General features: G+C 32.1%; 1 protein-coding gene across 5 annotated transcripts in view; it reads right to left on the bottom strand.

The window, feature by feature from the left end:
- Positions 1–17,355, bottom strand: part of LOC140434875 (ras-related protein Rab-37-like) — a 258,107-nt gene that overhangs the window by 95,143 nt on the left and 145,609 nt on the right. The window contains exon 1 of one of the 5 annotated variants that reach the window (XM_072523469.1): positions 17,250–17,345. The exons of 2 other annotated variants lie outside the window; for them this stretch is intronic. The gene's annotated coding sequence lies outside the window, so the exon portion shown is untranslated. Of the gene's footprint in view, positions 1–17,175; positions 17,346–17,355 lie in introns of those variants that run through there. 2 more of the 5 variants (XM_072523468.1, XM_072523470.1) reach the window with 2 other exon arrangements.

Genomic DNA, 17,355 nt, shown 5'->3' with positions numbered 1-17,355 from the left:
AATGTATACTGCACTAATTTAGTATAAGCACCAGAAAATTTAACATGTTAATTTCCCCAAAAAAGACAAAATGCATGGTTATAACAGCAAAGATGTAAATTGGAGCTGGAAGGTCAGATAATAGAATAAGTGATGCAGTTTAAATGTCTAGGCATCACATTATCTAGCTACGGAAAGCTTGAAACAGAAGTGGAAGATCAAGCGAAAAGAGCAGAGAGAGCCGCAGGTTACCTGAATGAAACAATATGGAGTAATAAAAATATCGAGATAAAAATGAAAGGCAGAATTTACGAAACACTCATCAGACCATCAGACCAATGACATACGCGGCAGAAATACAACATGACACAGAGAGGACAAAAAGACTGTTAGAAACAGCAGAGATGAAAACACTTGGAAAAATTGATGGTAAAACAAAATACGACTCTACGTCGTATTTTGCAAGGTAGAGAACATCAAGAACTGTGTAATATTCCCTTTACATGCAGCCATTGCTGCTGCTACTTACGTTGCCACTGTCCTGCCCGAAATAATTCCACGGCAGCATTTAAGGCAAATGATTGTTTCCATATAGATAACTGCTGCATTAGTGTACCATCAGCACTGGAGGGCATAGAAATTGATTCGGCAACAGCTCCGTATGTTTTAAATTTATAAAATTATCTTAACGTTTTAAAAACAAATAATGTAAAAAAAAAATGTCGATGTTGAAAAAGACGATGGTGGATGACAGCTATTCATCGCAACCGAACGGTGTAAGTCTTTTATTTGGATAATAATCTGAAAATGACTACAAACATTTTTTTTATAGGGGAAATATAACAAACTTTTTCAATTAATTGACTTGTGAAGAAACTGGAGAATTTTTTAACTTTTGTAGAATGTCACGCAGAGATTTTGAATTTTTTGCTTCAGAAAATTTAGCCCATGATAACAAAACAGGCTAAAGTAAGAATGCCAATAACACCGAAAATACGCTTGGGTATTTTGGGTTAACCATTATTGCAATAATGGTTAACTTTAACTTACTTATAGCAACAGTTGCTATCAACAAGTCTTCACAGACAGTTTGTCCAAGGACTAGCAACCCCAGTGGAGTCTTACGTTGCCATGTGATCAATTCCTTTTATAACTTTAATATCATAGTTTTTAAATATCAAAGATGTAACTCAAAGTTAATAAAACTACATTTAAAGGATTTTTACCCACATATTTTGTGGCTTCAAATATGTACATCTAGATAGCACTTATAACCGAATAGTTATTCCGAAAACGTTTTGTGATGTAGCCGGATATGGTTTTTTTTTATTAATATACCTTTTATAAAGAACATTTTTTAAATAAAAATTTTAAAAGCGCTTAACTTACCACCGGATGCCCAATTACCTGGCAGAGAATAGGATATACCTTATGTGTTTCTAGGTGATGGAGCTTTTGCATTATATAGAAATATGATGAAACCTTTTCCAGGAAATCACGATATTGGCACGAATTAACAAACATTTCACTACAGATTTTTAAAGCAGTCATGTAATTGTTGAAAATACTTTTGGTGTATTGATATCTATTTTTAAGAGTTAAAAAACCGATAGAAGTCGATGTAAGCAAGGTACCGATTATAACATTGATTTGCATTTTATACCATATTTTCTTAAGAAAACATTCTTTAAATTTGTACAATTATTACCATTCAGAACGGGGTATTTATTGAAGGCTTTTGGAGGCAACATAATACAGGTTTATCTGCCTTAAGAAATATACAATCTGTAGCCAGACAAGCAACAACTACCGCTCTATAATTTTATAATTTTTTCTTATTTTTCTTATTAATTGACTACGTTTTTTAATCAGATTAATAAGTATAAAGTCAAAAAAAAATAATAGTTAAAACATTAATTTTTTATGTGTCATCCACATCATAACCTGTTTCCAAAAAACTTTCCAATAATTTAAAAGCAAACCAAATGGGGTAAAAAACCTCATCAGCACCAACTTCAGATCTAATTGATACTTTTTTCTTTTTTATAAGGGGTTGGAATGTTGCTATTGGTGACTTTTGTTTCGATTTCAGTTCTTCTATTGAGGTGTTTTCCAAATTTATGTTGATCTTTTTCCACAAATCAATTACTTTGTGCTTTTTGATGTGGTCTTTATGTGAGGAATCCCACAACAATCCCTCACTAGTATATAGCTCTAAAAACTTCAGCACTTGGTCATTGCTCCACTCAACCATAGTTAACGAAAAATTTACCAAACAATAAACAAATAAGTTCGTGCACCGACAAGACAGCGAGCAGCATGTAAACAGTCACTGTCACTCGCACTTCAAGTCCTTTGATTTACGTTAAAAAAACCGCCAACAAAGTTAGCGTACGAGAGTGTACGACAGTGACAGTGGCATGAGTAATGGCAGCGCGAGCGACGTATATTCATACTCTAGCTGCCAACTTTCCTGTTCAATTCTCTGCTAACTGCCGCGGAAGTGAGCTGCATGTAAAGGAAGTATAAGAAATAGAAGAGTAGAATATAACGATCATATAATCTGAATGACAACAAATAGAGTACTAAAGAGAAGAGACATTTCCCCAATAGGAAAACTAACAGTAGCAAGACCACAAAAACGATGGAACGACAAATTAATGGAGGCATATTGTAAAACAGAGTCATGTCTACAGAAAAAGAAAAAGAAGAAGAAGAAGTATGTTATCGACAACTTACGCCCAACCACTGTTTGGTGTTAAGATTAGTAGTCCAAGTACTCCAAAAGTACACTGAAGAGGGACTGATATAATAAAGTCCGAAAACGTCCTGAACTATTATATTTCATTTGGATTTTTAATTTAATTTTTTAATTAAATATTATACCACTTACAACAGAAGTTTTTATTTCGACGTTTGAGTTTTTTATTTCTTTAAAATCTTCTAGTCTTTTTTATAAATATCTAACACAAATTATTACCTTCGAGTTAAAAATAAATTGGAATTTTATTACCACACTTACTTAGTATGGAACTAGACCATCGATATGAAAGACCAAAGCCATATTATGAAAATCCAGCAATAAAGGTGAGCACATAAATTAAAGTCGAGATCTACGGCAAGCACTGTCGAAAAAATGAAGCTGTATATCACATTTGATTTTATGAAAAACAAAGTTGACGAAATTACTACATAAAATGGGTAATTTACAACCAAGGTGACCGATAATGTGAATGAAAAAGACGTAGATATTTATAGATACATGTATACTTAAAATATAAAAGAAACAACCAGACGAGAGAATTTTAATTAAAATGATATTTTTAAAAATAACAGAGAGGAACATAGTGGGGACATTTAATTAACTCATTCAAAACATCGATCTAATAGGAAAAACAATCATATATGACATCCTAACAAAAATAAAATAAAATTGGATATAAGTCAAGATCGTAAGATGGTTTCTCTTTCGCTCTCTTTCTCTCTCTCTCTCCCACACACACACACATACACACACACACACACACACCTACCCACACTCTCGCTAACTCAAATGTCTTCTTATCCTTATGGCGCTACAACCCTTTGTAGGTCTTGGTCTGCTTAACAACGTTCTTCCATTCTGCCCTGTTCTTCGTTTATCCTAAATGTTATAACATTTTATCCGTGGTCTAGTTTTGTTTGTCTACTAAAAATGTATTGATGGTCCCACAGACGAGAACCAAGTGACCCAGTATGTTTCCTTATCGTATCTTCTTCTAATAATTATCTGTTAATTTTATTAGAGAAAGGATTATGTATTTATCTAATTGAAGAATCTATTGCAACGGGTTGAATGACCAATATCTATGCCATTAAAAAAAATTCTGCCGTATCGGATACTTTTCTTCCCCTTTTCCTAATGTTCATGGTTTTAAGATCTTCCTTTACATCGTCTATCCACCTTTTTCGGGGCCTTTCTCTTGTCCTATTTCCTTGTGGTTTTCATCTCTGGATTACTTTTACAGCCCGACTATCTGATAGTTACCAAGCCAGTTTAACCTTTGTGACTTTACAAATCTAACGATATCTGCGCTCTGCATTAATTCATCCACCTCATAGTTCATTTTTATTCTCCACGAACCATCCCTACAATGAGTTGATCCAAATATCTTTCTTAATATTTTGCGCTAAAATTTTTTTAAATGATTCTCTCATCAGTAGTTCTAAGGGTCCACGTTTCACATCAATATTTGATGACTTGCCTAATTACTGTTTTTTAGGTTCTAAGCTTAGATTCACTATTCAGTAACTTACTTTTCATTAAATCTTTGCATGAATAAAAGCACTTTACCGATAAGAATCCGTGCTTGTATTTCTTGACTGATGTTGTTGCAGTCATTTATTATTAAGCCTAGGTGATAAAAGATAGAGCCATATTCGTAGGTATGGTTGTCTATCTGTAGATTTTCATGTAGATTCGACTTTCTGCTCTCCATATATTTTGTTTTTCTTTCATTTGTATTTAGACCAAATGCAGCGGCGTCCCGTTTCAACTATATAGCTTTTTCACTTAATACCCTTCTATATATAATGGCTATACACCCCAGCGTTGGGTTAAACCGCGAATGCTTTCTAGATCCTATTTCTTGGGTGGATCAGTCCCTTTTATTTATGTTATCTTTTTAACGATATCTTTCAATTTTTTCCTGTCTCTAGTTTTTCCTCTCCATTCTCTGACTCCTGACCTTTAGAGGTCTTCTTCAACTTCTTGCAGCCACTTTGATCTTGGTCTTCCCCTTTTCTTTCTTCCTCCTGGATTCAATCAATACCCTTCTATTGCGACAGATTATGGCAACATTATCAGCATATGCGCATATTGGAGTAAATCTTGTATTAATACAGCCGCTCATATCTAGTTTTCGGGTAATAACTTCCTAAGTTAGATTAAAAAGTGTTGTTGATAAGGTATCACCTTGACTAACTTCATTTTAAATATCAAATGCCTTTGTCATATCTCCATCTATTCTCACCATGGCTATGCAATCTCCCAAAGTCATTTGTATAAGTTTAATTAACTTTTTTGGTATTCTTAACATGGATAGTTGGTTTAATATTTTTTGTCAATCTAGTCCATCAAACGCTTGTTTCAAATCAATACACAATTCGTAAAGTGGTATGTTACATTCAGCACAGTTTGCATGTATAGCTCTTAACATATATGTATTTGATCTATATTTGACCTTTTTGGTCTAAAACCATATTGGTACCTATTTAACATTTAACATTGTTGTGTCCCTATAATTTTTTACCCTATATTTTGAACTTTTGTACGTTTGTAATTTTGTACCTATAATTTTGCCCCTTGTACATAGGAAATATCATTCCTGCTTTCCAATTATCTGGAATGACTTCTAGTGCCCATATGTCGCATAGTAGTTTATGTATACGCTTCCATAGCACATGTCCACCGTTCTTTATCAGTTCTGCAGTTATTCCATCTGTGCTAGGTACTTTGTTATTTTTCAGTTGTTCTATGAGGTATATAGGTTTTTCAATGTTGGTTCCTTAACTAGTTGTTCTGTTGTGTGATGAACTATTTCTTCTTCTTGGTTTTGTTCTTTTTCTTGGTTTAAGAGCTCTTGAAAATGCTCCTTCAACCTTTTTATTAGTTCCGTTGTTGTCCCGTTTTTGTTCTTGCACACCTTTATTTTTGTCATGTTTCCTTAGTTTATCGCTTGGTTTTCTTTGTAATTTGTAATTTGCTGTATTTTCTATTTAACATTTCTCCGTTTTGCTTTCTACATATTTTCCTTGTATTTCTTCTTAATTCTACATAAGACCTTCTATTCAATTGGGAATTCTTTTGTAAATATTTCTGCCTACATGTATTTTTGGCATCTATTATTTGTTGGTAATCTTGGTCAAACTATTTCTCGTTCCATTTGCTTGAGGTTTTGCCCAATGTTTCCCTTGCTGTATTGGTAATTTTCGTTTTATTTTCTGCTGGTACTAATCCTTCTTCTTACGATTTTTAAATATATATGCCAAACCCAATATGGCTTATCATAAAACCCACTTTAAAGTCTTCACCCACGCCAACGCAAATATATGTCTTGCAAATTCCTACTTCAGTTTTGTGACTTACTTTTTATTTGTTTTTTACGTAGCAGTCGTTTTTTATTGTGTCCTGTAAAGTATACCTAGCATCACTCGTTCTATTGTTGTGTGTATCTTTTAAAGTCTTAATGTTATTTTCCTTATAAGTATCCAAGTTTAAACTCTATATCTGAATATTGGGAAGATACATTGAATAAACACCAGATATTTCGGATACATAGCTAATTTTTTTGTTTTCAATTTATATTCAAGTTAATTACAATCCATCCTCGTCTTATTTTCCTATCTTTCTTTATATTTATATGTTTCATTCATCGTGATCGGTTGAATAAGATGACTATATCCTACATTTTCTAATCGTTATATCTTTATTGATTATTCCAATGTGTGTACTATGCATTGGTTTATTCATGTATGGCCTATAATGTTGACTTGTGGGGAAACTCTAGGAACTCTTCTACAGTTTTTATAACTCAAAAGAGAATTCTTAGATTGATATTCAATATTGACAATAGACAATCATGTCGTAAATATTTTATTGAACACAAGACTGTTGACTTTCCATGCTTTATATATTTATAAGTGTATTATTCACGTCAAAACTAAATTTCAAAATTTTACCCTCAACTCTGACTTTCATAATTAGCCGACAAGACACGAGAGATTGATGTGCAAAGACCCCACAACTCTTTTTGAAACTAGTCCTGATTTTGCAATATCTACATTCTACAATTGTTTGCCACTTAATATGAGAAATGAAAATAATATTCAAAAATTTAAAAATAAATTAAAACCATGCTTGATCCAATTATGCGTTTACAACCTAAATTATTATTTTGACTTAATAAAAGGCTACACGGAATGAGGACCGACGGGGTTCAGAGACGCTCTATATTGCATATATTTTTTTTTATATTGCATATCTTTTTTTTATATAAATCTATATTTTTGTTGATTATGTTTTATGTATGACTTGTCCTATTGTGATCTCATTGGATTAATAAAGAATATTCTATTCTATTCTAGTCTCTATATATATATATATATATATATATATATATATATATATATATATATATATATATATATATATATATATACAAGGTATATACAAGGTGCTCTATAATTATGTACATTAATTTCTAAAGCTCATAGTACGTCCAAAAATAAGGGTACTTCTTTATGTACACTTTTTTATAAAACTGAATAATAAGTGAGATACAACCCTTTAAAGGGGTGAATTGAAATTCTTATTTTTTCAAATATCTTCCAAACTGTTTTAAATACTGAGTTCATATTTTGGGAGTGATTATAAGACATTAGGATAATTAATTTCATGTCACCACCTAAAACATCCTATATTAATACAGGGTAGTTTTGGAGGGTAAATGGGTGTTATTGCGTCACATGTTTTTTAATTTTTACATATTTTAAAAAAATATTTTAAAAATTGTTTCCTTAGACTTTTCTACGCAAAAAAGGTGCTCTTGTAATATTTCGATAGATATCACCGTTTTCGATTTATTTAAACTCGAAGGTATACATGTATTTTATTGTAATCGTTACATTTCTTAATATTCATCAAGTATGCTTTGGAATTGACACTTGTGTTAGCAATAGTATTACAAATTAATGGAAAACTTAATTAATACTTAACATTTAATTAATGGCGAAAATAATATTGTACAACAACTGTTCAAAATGTCCTCCATTTTGTTAAATACATAATCTAATTCTTTTATTTAGCGAACGCATTAATCTATTTAATGTTACTGGATCGTTTTGTAAATCGGTAAATACTTGTTCAATTTTGTCTCTTAACTCATTTACTGTATTAATTGGAGTGTTATACACTTTTGATTTCAAATAACTCCATACTGTAAAGTCCATTGGATCACAACTACGAGCAGGCCAATGAATCGGTGCATCCGCACCCCGGCCTATGCACCTATTAGGGAAATATTCATGTAACCACCTTCTACAAATTCTTGTGTAATGTGGTGTAGCACCATCATGCATGAAAAACATGTTTCTTCGTATTTGTAATGGAATATCTTCCAAAATATCATGTAAAATATTGTCTAGAAAATTGTAATACATGTTACCATTTAAATTTCCGGGAAAGATGTGGTATCCTATAAAACTATTTCCTAAAGTAGCTGCCCAAACGTTTATCTTGAACGTGTGTTGGAAGTGAGTTTCCATTGTAGCCCTTGGATTTTCTTCAGCCCAGAAGTCACTATTTCTAGAATTGAACATACCTTGTCTTGTAAATGTGGCCTCGTCTGTAAACAGAATGTTGCTTAAAAAATTTGGTGCAGTTTGAACTTTATTTTGCAATACTTCACAAAAATCAACTCTAAGTGGCATATCGTCAGGTAACAATTCCTGCACTTGTCGATAGTGGTAAGGATGTAATTGCTCTTCATGCAGAACTCTTAAAACACTTTGATGGGAAATATTCGTTCTTAATCCTAACCTACGTGTACTTATTTTGGGGTCATTTATTACAGCATCCAATATTTGCTGTTCAACGCAAACATTTCTTGCTTCTCTACGACGACCAGCATCTGTATTCCTTCTTTGAAGACAACCGGTTTCTCTCAGTCGTCGTTCAGTACTTACAAAAGTCCTGGCATTGGGAATATTTCTGTTCGGATACTTTTATCTGTAGCGTCTTACAGCGGCAGCAGCATTTCCCGAACATTCCCCTAATACTAAAAGTATGTCTGTCATCTCAGAATTTGAATAGTGTGCCATATTGCGGGCAAACAAATTTAAAAATATAGCGACAGAGACGTGTTAAACAAATTTCACTGTCGAGTACAATAAAAGTGTAGATAAAATAATTTAATTGTTATTAAACGTTACTGACAATTCATAGACTACTTGAGATTAAAGTGTTGTTGCTAACACAAGTGTCAATTCCAAAGCATACTTGATGAATATTAAGAAATGTAACGATTACAATAAAATACATGTATACCTTCGAGTTTAAATAAATCGAAAACGGTGATATCTATCGAAATATTACAAGAGCAGCTTTTTTGCGTAGAAAAGTCTAAGGAAACAATTTTTAAAATATGTAAAAATTAAAAAACATGTGACGCAATAACCCCCACTTACCCTCCAAAACTACCCTGTATTAATATAGGATGTGGTAGGTGGTGACATGAAATTAATTATCCTAATATCTTATAATCACTCCCAAAATATGAACTCCGTATTCAAAACCGTTTGGAAGATATTTGAAAAAATAAGAATTTCAATTCACCCCTTTAAAGGGTTGTATCTCCCTTATTATTTAGTTTATAAAAAAGACATACAGTACATAAAGAACATAAAGAAGTACCCTTATTTTTGGACGTACTATGAGCTCTAGAAATTAATGTACATAATTCTGGACCACCTTGTATATACTGATATATACTGATGCTCATGTCTTACATCAACTTTGGTGAAAAATTTTGGTGAAATATTATCCCCTTGTCTTACTTCTCGACCTAAGCTGAATTGTTGTTCTTGATGACTTCTGCTTGATGATTCTGATCATGAGTTTATTATTCCGAAATTCTCAGGTTATTCACTTGTTCTTAACTTACTTTAACCCCTTGTCGGTCAAACCTATATTCTTTGTTATTTAATTTTAATTGCATGGTGAAGTATTTAGATCAAATTTATTGATTTATTAAATTTTATTTTATTTATTTCTGTATTAGTATAGGTGTAATTATTTATGTTGCTTGCAGGTATGTATTTTATATATTTTTTATTTTGTTTTACATAATAACCTAATAAAAAGCGATCTCAGTTTAGAACTAAGACAAAGAATGGTTAAGTGTTATGTTTGGTCCGTACTTTTGTATAGTGCAGAAGTGTGGACGCTAAAAGTATAGATCATGAACAAAATTAAAGCATTGGAAATGTGGGTTCGTAGACGAATGCTGAAGATACCTTGGACACCAAGGAAAACTAATGAAAAAGTACTAAGGAGCGTCAACAAAGATATAGAACTGCTAAGGAATGTTAAATATCGAAAAATGTCTTATCTGGGACACATAGTAAGGGGAAGTCGATATAAAATATTACAACTGATCCTTAAATGCAAAATAGAGGGCCGTAGAGGTGTAGGAAGGAAAAGGGTTTCTTGGTTGAGGAACATTCGAGAATGGACTCAGATATCAAATGCGGGACAATTATTCCATATTGCAGAAGATCGAGAAGCTTTCGCAATGGTGATCGCCAATGTCCGATAATTCTGATATGGCACGCGAAGAAGAAGAAGAAAATGTGATTACCAATACAAGTAGCTAGAAATCAATATTTTTATGATAAAATGATGAACTTAAGCAAATTCGAATATATAAAATAGCGAGAAATCAAAAAATATGGAAAGAGGAAATCAGTGCCAAATAATTCCTGAGAAAATTTAAAAATTATTATGATATTAATTAATATTTACTCACTGGTTTTATTTGCTTTTCATTAGCAAACCCGTATTAATTAATATTTGCTTTTAGTGTCTGTTATAAATGGGATATGAAATTGCACTTAATATTACCTATATAAAGGCGTGGAGGTCGCAACAGTAATATATTCATATATTCCATATAATTATTGAATATAAAACACGAATAGTTCAAAGACATATACACATTTAGGTGCATAAAAATGATCATTTTAAAAAGTTAACGATTTTGGTAAATATTTATTTTCAAATTTTGATAATTTTTTGCACAAACAGAAAAAAACCATAAAAAATTGTTACTCATCATTAGGATTTACGAACAAAACTATAGACAAGACGAAAAGCTCGGGTTCGTTCGGAAAAATGTTCATATGAAATTTTTTGCATAATCACTTTCACGACATTCCCCAAAATAAGATTCAAGGGGTCGCCCAGGCGAAAAGTTATTTTTTAAACAAATTATAACAATAAAATTTTTCGGCTGGTATAATTTTTTGCATTTTTTTGGACAATTCTGTACAAAATGGACCTCTTGTAATTTTTCTGTAAACTTGATCTTGATATAAAAATACTTAATTTTAGAAAATTGTTTTTTAATCGTTAATGAAGCACTTATGGCAGGATGGACGCTTGGGCTGCATCGTGTATCAAAGAGAGAAATAAGATTAGGGGTTATACACAAATTTTGCTGGTTTGAATTCTCATTGTACAAATAAGCGTACGCCCTGCCATGCGCGATTCATTAGGCTCATTCTTCTTCCCCGCGTGCCATATCAGAATTATCCGACGTTGGCGATCACCATTGCGAAGGCTTCTCGATCTTCTGCAATATCGAATAATTGTCCTGCATTTGATATCTGAGTCCATTCAAGAATGTTTTTTAAACATGAAACTTGTTTTCTTCCTACACCTCTACGGCTCTCTATTTTGCCTTTAAGGATCAGTTGTAATATTTTATATCGACTTTCCCTTACTATAAATATGTCCCAGATAGGACATTTTTCGATGTTTAACAGTCTTTAGCAGTTCACTATCTTTGTTGACGCTCCTTAGTACTTCTTCATTAGTTTTCCTTGCTGTCCAAAGTATCTTCAGCATTCGTCTATTAACCCACATTTTCAATGCTTTACTGTTGTTCATAATCGATACTTTTAGCGTCCACACTTCTACACTATACAAAAGTACGGACCAAACTTAGCACTTAACCATTATTTGTCTTAGTTCTAAACTGAGATGATTATTGCAAATAAATGACTTCATTTTCATAAAAGTAGTTTTAGTCATTGCTATTCTACGTTTTATTTCTATCTGGATCTAGTTGGTCCATTATCACAGTTCCCAAATATGTCGTTTTGTGAACTTTCTCAACTTGGACTCCGTTTAAGAGAAGCTTTGCATCGGGATGTGGGTCACGACTAAACACTAAAAATTTGGTTTTGTTTGAGTTTATTTTAATGCTTATTTCTTCTCCTACCTCGTGAATACGATCAAGCAGAATTTGGAGACCTTGGAGTTTGGAATTTGGAGACTTTTAATATTTTCTGACAGAATCAATGTATCGTCTGCATATCTAATCACATACAGTAGTTCCCCGTTGATTTTTATTCCGTATGGTTGTCTCTCAAGTGACTTTTTAAACAACTGGTCCGAGTAAACATTGAAAAATGTTGGCGACAAAATGCATCCTTGTCTGACTCCTCGTTGTATGGAGATTTCATCGGCGTAATTATCTCCAATTTTTACGATAGCAGTTTGATTCCAGTACAAATTTTTAATGACACGAATATCTTTGTCATCTATTCCGATATTTTTCAGTATTTGCATTGATTTTACATGCTGTACTTTATCGAATGCCTTTTCGAAGTCCACAAAACATGTAAATACATATTTTCTTTGGTCATGGCATTTTTTTAATAGGATATTAAGCGCAAAAAGTGCCTCCCTTGTTCCCATAGTATTTCTGAAACCAGATTGGGTATATTCGAGATCTTCTTCGCATTTGCGTCTAATTCTGTTGTGAAGTAATCTTAGGAAAATTTTAAGAGTGTGGCTCATTAAGCTAATTAATCGATATTCTGAGCATTTCCTTGCATTGTGTTTTTTAGGTATTGCGACAAAGATGGATTTGAGCCAATCTGTGAGAATCACTTCGGTGTAATATATTGAATTAAAAAGTCTTACTACTACTTTTATGTTATCATCCTCTATTCGTTTCAGCAACTTAGTTGGTGTATCATCTGGACCACAAGCTTTTCTTATTTTAGCATTATTTATAGCGTGTTTTACCTCGCATTTCATAATTTCTGGGCCGTCAGTACAGTTTTGGTAGAATTTGGCAATATTATTCCTGTCATCTTCTAACAACTCTAGATATATACAGCTGCCATTCTTCTCTTATTTCGTGCTTGTTTACAGTAATTTTGTTATTCTTGTCAACAAGTATAGAAGGAACTCGCTTTTTTAAATATGTTACTCATTTCTTTTAGTTTTTTGTCCACATTAAATAAGTAGTGTTTAGATATTACATCCTCCATTTCGTCACACCTTTCTCTCATCCATTTTTCTTTGGCTAATTTCATCTCCTTTTTTATTCTTCTCCGCAGGTGTCTATATTTTGTTTCATTACATTTTATCAGTCGACGTTATTCCATTAATTTCAAGATGTCATCTGTCATCCATTCATTTTTCTTGCTTAAGTTTAGGATTCGGTTCATTATTTTAGGTTTTTTAGATTATTATGATAAAAAAAAAAGATCTGTGGTATGTTTTCTCTTACGTTGGTCGTTTTCGAGTCACAAATAATTTAAAACTGCAAAAAAATGCAAAATTACGATTTTCAATGCTCAAAAACACAAGTAAAAATATTATTTTTGAAATCATCGAGTGCCTAAGCTCAAGTTTAAGCTTTCTTCTATTAGCTCCTGACGCAAATGCTGGGCTTATTTTATTTTAAAATATTGTATTAATTGTTAATGAAAAAAACGCAAAATGACGATTTTCAAGGCTCAAAAATACAAGTAAAAGATATTACTTTTGTAATTATCAAGTATTTAAATTCAAGTTCAAGCCTTTTTCTATCAGCTACCGATGAAAATTCTTTCGATTTTACTATTTTAAAGTATAGAAAAACTAAATTAAAGTATAGAAATCCAAATAGACTTACAGAACAAGAGCTATTAGCTGCTTTGGAAAACAGTGATGATGAGCACGATTGCGATTTGTTTGAATCGAGTGATGATAATTTTGAAATAGAAAAAACCGATTCTAAGGAGGAAGTCTATTTAGATGAAACAGGTAAAGTAAATTGTAGATATACTTACAATATTTGTGTTATTTATTAAAACCTTTTTGTAGGTATATTTAATCAAGAGATTGGGACGGTACATGAAGATGTTGCAGAGGCGGGACAAGAGGAGGTTTCGGAACCACAGTGGACCAACAGTCCCGGCGAAATGAATAAGTTTCAATTTACTAAAAGAAAGCAACTGCTGGAACCTACTTTTCTACTACTATTGAACGACTAAATAATAACTTTGGTCGTAACTGAAACAAACCGGTATGCCGAAGAAATATTTTGCAAGGAAGGGACTATAGTAAACTCGAGAATTACCAGATGGAAATCACTTGAAAAAGATGAGTTACTAACCTTTGCAGGTCTAGTACTGCATATGGGCACTATCAGACTCAACAGAATACAAGACTATTAGAAGAAGCACCCTTTGTTCAATTTGACTTGTTTTTCGGCATTTATGGGAAGAGATCGTGTCTTAGTGATAATCAGATGCTTGCATTTTTTGAAAAACTCATCCTACGGAGAAAAGTCAAAAGATAGACTAATGAAAATTAAACCAATGGTGGATTTTTTAAATAATATTATGGAAATTAATTTATTATACAGGAAAGGAACTATCTCTGGATGAATCAATGATTTTATTTCGTGGACGGTTAGTTTTCTGTCAATATATAAAGAACAAACGGGGAAAATACGGTATAAAACTCTATATGTTGACTGAACCTAACGGCCTCCTTTTGAAATCGTTGGTTTATACAGGCGCATAAGATGATCTAGGAAAAAATGTTCATACGACCAAAGTTGTTTAAGAATTATTAAAAAATTTTCTTGACTCAGGTCATTCCATTTATATGGATAATTTTTTCGTTCGAATTGGCTCGGCAGCTATCGATTCGTCGAACATACTGTAGCGGTACCCTGAATGTCAAAAGAAGGCATAATCCAGTAACTGTTTTGAAAAAAAAAATTAAAAAAAGGAGAGTGTCACATTATAAAAATGTAACAACTGAAAAATGGCGTAATAAACGGGATGTATTATTCATTATAAACGAACTTAACGCAGAAATGATAGAGTATGTTTACAATAGGGGGCGAGAAAGAACAAAGTCGGCTGCAATTTTTCATTATAACAAGCATATGGGTGGTACTGATCGTCAGGATCAGTTAAATGCTTAATATCCTAGTCAACGCAAAACTTTAAGGTGGTACAAAAAATTGGGAATCCATTATATGCAACTGATGCTCCTTAATTCCTATTTATTGTTTCAACAATACTCTGGTCGAGCAATGTCACTATACGATTTTAGATTATCAATTTTGGGTAGTCTTTTGATGAAAGAAGAACCAAAAGCAAATCCACCAAGGAAACGGAAAAAGCACGTACTGACAAAAATTTATTTGAAATGTGACGGCGGAAAAACCAAGAGGAAACGTTGCAAAATATGTTCTCAAAAAAAGATACGAAAATATACTACACACCATTGCGAAATTTGTTCTAATAAACCAGGATTCTGTAAAGAATGTTTCGACAATGACCATGCGGAGTAATAGTATTTGCAATTAGTTAGTTTTGTTTCTGCTTTTATAGTTTTTTTGCTGACGCGAATGATATTATTTCAGTTTGTAGGAGAGATATTGTATTTGTTTTTATAATAAAAATATTTTGTTCATGTTGTTGCTTTTTGTCTTTATCTAACAGCGGACAGGTAGGTATATCCCATACTTGGCACTTAGTACATGTATTTCTCTCGAAAGATGCTAAAATATATGTGACTTCGATTGGCGTCGCTGAGCATTGAGCAAGGAATTTTTAACAAGGTGCGCATGACGCCGATCGGAGTCAGGAGTCAAAAACACATAAGCGTTATCATGTTTTTTGTGTCACACACAAAATAGGAATTCTGACGTTAACCACTAATCACAACCACCAAAAAACATTACTGCTCCTGGCAAATGTCGCAATTTAGAGTTAGCAGTGAAAGTGTTAAAGTGCTTAACATTAATAGCTATGTGGTTACTGGTCCAGTGGGAGTAAAAAAAATACGAAAAATATTTTTACTGAAGCACGTGCATGAATATAACAACTTTCAGTTCATTATTATTTTAATGCTAGATGCAGCGAAAGTAAATTTTGTTTTTTTTTTGTTTTACATCGTATTGATAATAACAAAGTTTATATATTATTTTGTTGAATTGTTGGGTAAGTATTTTTTATTAATGGATATGTTAACAAAGTTTATTAGGTTGTTTCAATAATCGAAAAAGTGAAAAGTTTCTGGAAATATGTTCTTGAAATTCAAAAATTTTATCAATTTTGATAAATTCTAAAGAAAATATGACGAGTATGAGGACTCCTATATGGATTATTTTTATAGTAATGGTGATTATATCGGTAACTTAAGTTATAGCCCTAACACTAGGAGTAGGAGTAGTAATGATGATGAAATAGTGATTTTTAGTACATTAGATGAGTGATTTAATTTTATTGGTTATGGAAGCCAGGAACTTGGACCAGCCTTTCAGTTGAATTTGGGAATACACCTCCAACTGCTATATAATATTTTAGACAACTATGGGATCAGGACACAACAAAACTGATAATAAATTCAATGAACATGTATGCTGATCTACTACAACAGGACCTTGCTATTTGCATATTACAAGACCAATTAAAATATTCATTAATTTAGAAAATGTTTTGTATTGATCATATACTACAATCCTGCGTTTCATTCTTAACTCTCTGGCAAACGATATAAACAAATTTGAAGGTATTTCTAATGTTTATGAAAATCCTAATTGTCAGCAAGAAAAGCTAAAAGAAGTGAGGCCATTAAATATAAACTAAAACCTTTCGCTTTTTGTGGATGACTCAGCTGTAGAAAATATATAAAAGGCAAGAATGCATAAAATGTCATTCTGTCTCTAAATATAACTACTACAACAATTATGATCTCTATAGGTTCTCATAAAAAAATTGCAAATCTCAAGCCAATAGGAGGTAATCGTAGAAATAATTCAAAAGTTTTCACAAAAAACCAAATTTAAATAGAAGGACATATAGGAAAAATGGGCGGATATCTCTTTATAAGTGAAGAGACATATCAGAACTCTTATGTGTTACTACTAAGTATCATCATAAAATGATAAAAGTTAAATAAATATTATTAAAGGAAGACAAGCTTGAAGAAATTTCTCAATATATCTACTGTAAACCGTATCGAGCAGTTCTTTAATTATGGAGAAATATGGAGGCAAGTAGTCCACAGAGTAAAAATATTATAAGGTAGAGCAAAAAGCAACGTTGAACAAAGCAGACTAGATAATTGTAGTATACCTTTGAATATATATATATATATATATATATATATATATATATATCACTTAATTTACACTAAACCACAATCTTACACGACTAAAACACTAATTTGATGTAAATTCAATTTCACATTTGACTACTATTTGACGAATACATACACAACACGAATGAATCAAAGGAAGTGGTCTAATCAGCTTA

Source organism: Diabrotica undecimpunctata, chromosome 2 (genome assembly GCF_040954645.1).
Source record: "Diabrotica undecimpunctata isolate CICGRU chromosome 2, icDiaUnde3, whole genome shotgun sequence".
NCBI lineage: Eukaryota > Metazoa > Arthropoda > Insecta > Coleoptera > Chrysomelidae > Diabrotica > Diabrotica undecimpunctata.
This window is presented reverse-complemented; position numbering and strand designations above follow the sequence as displayed.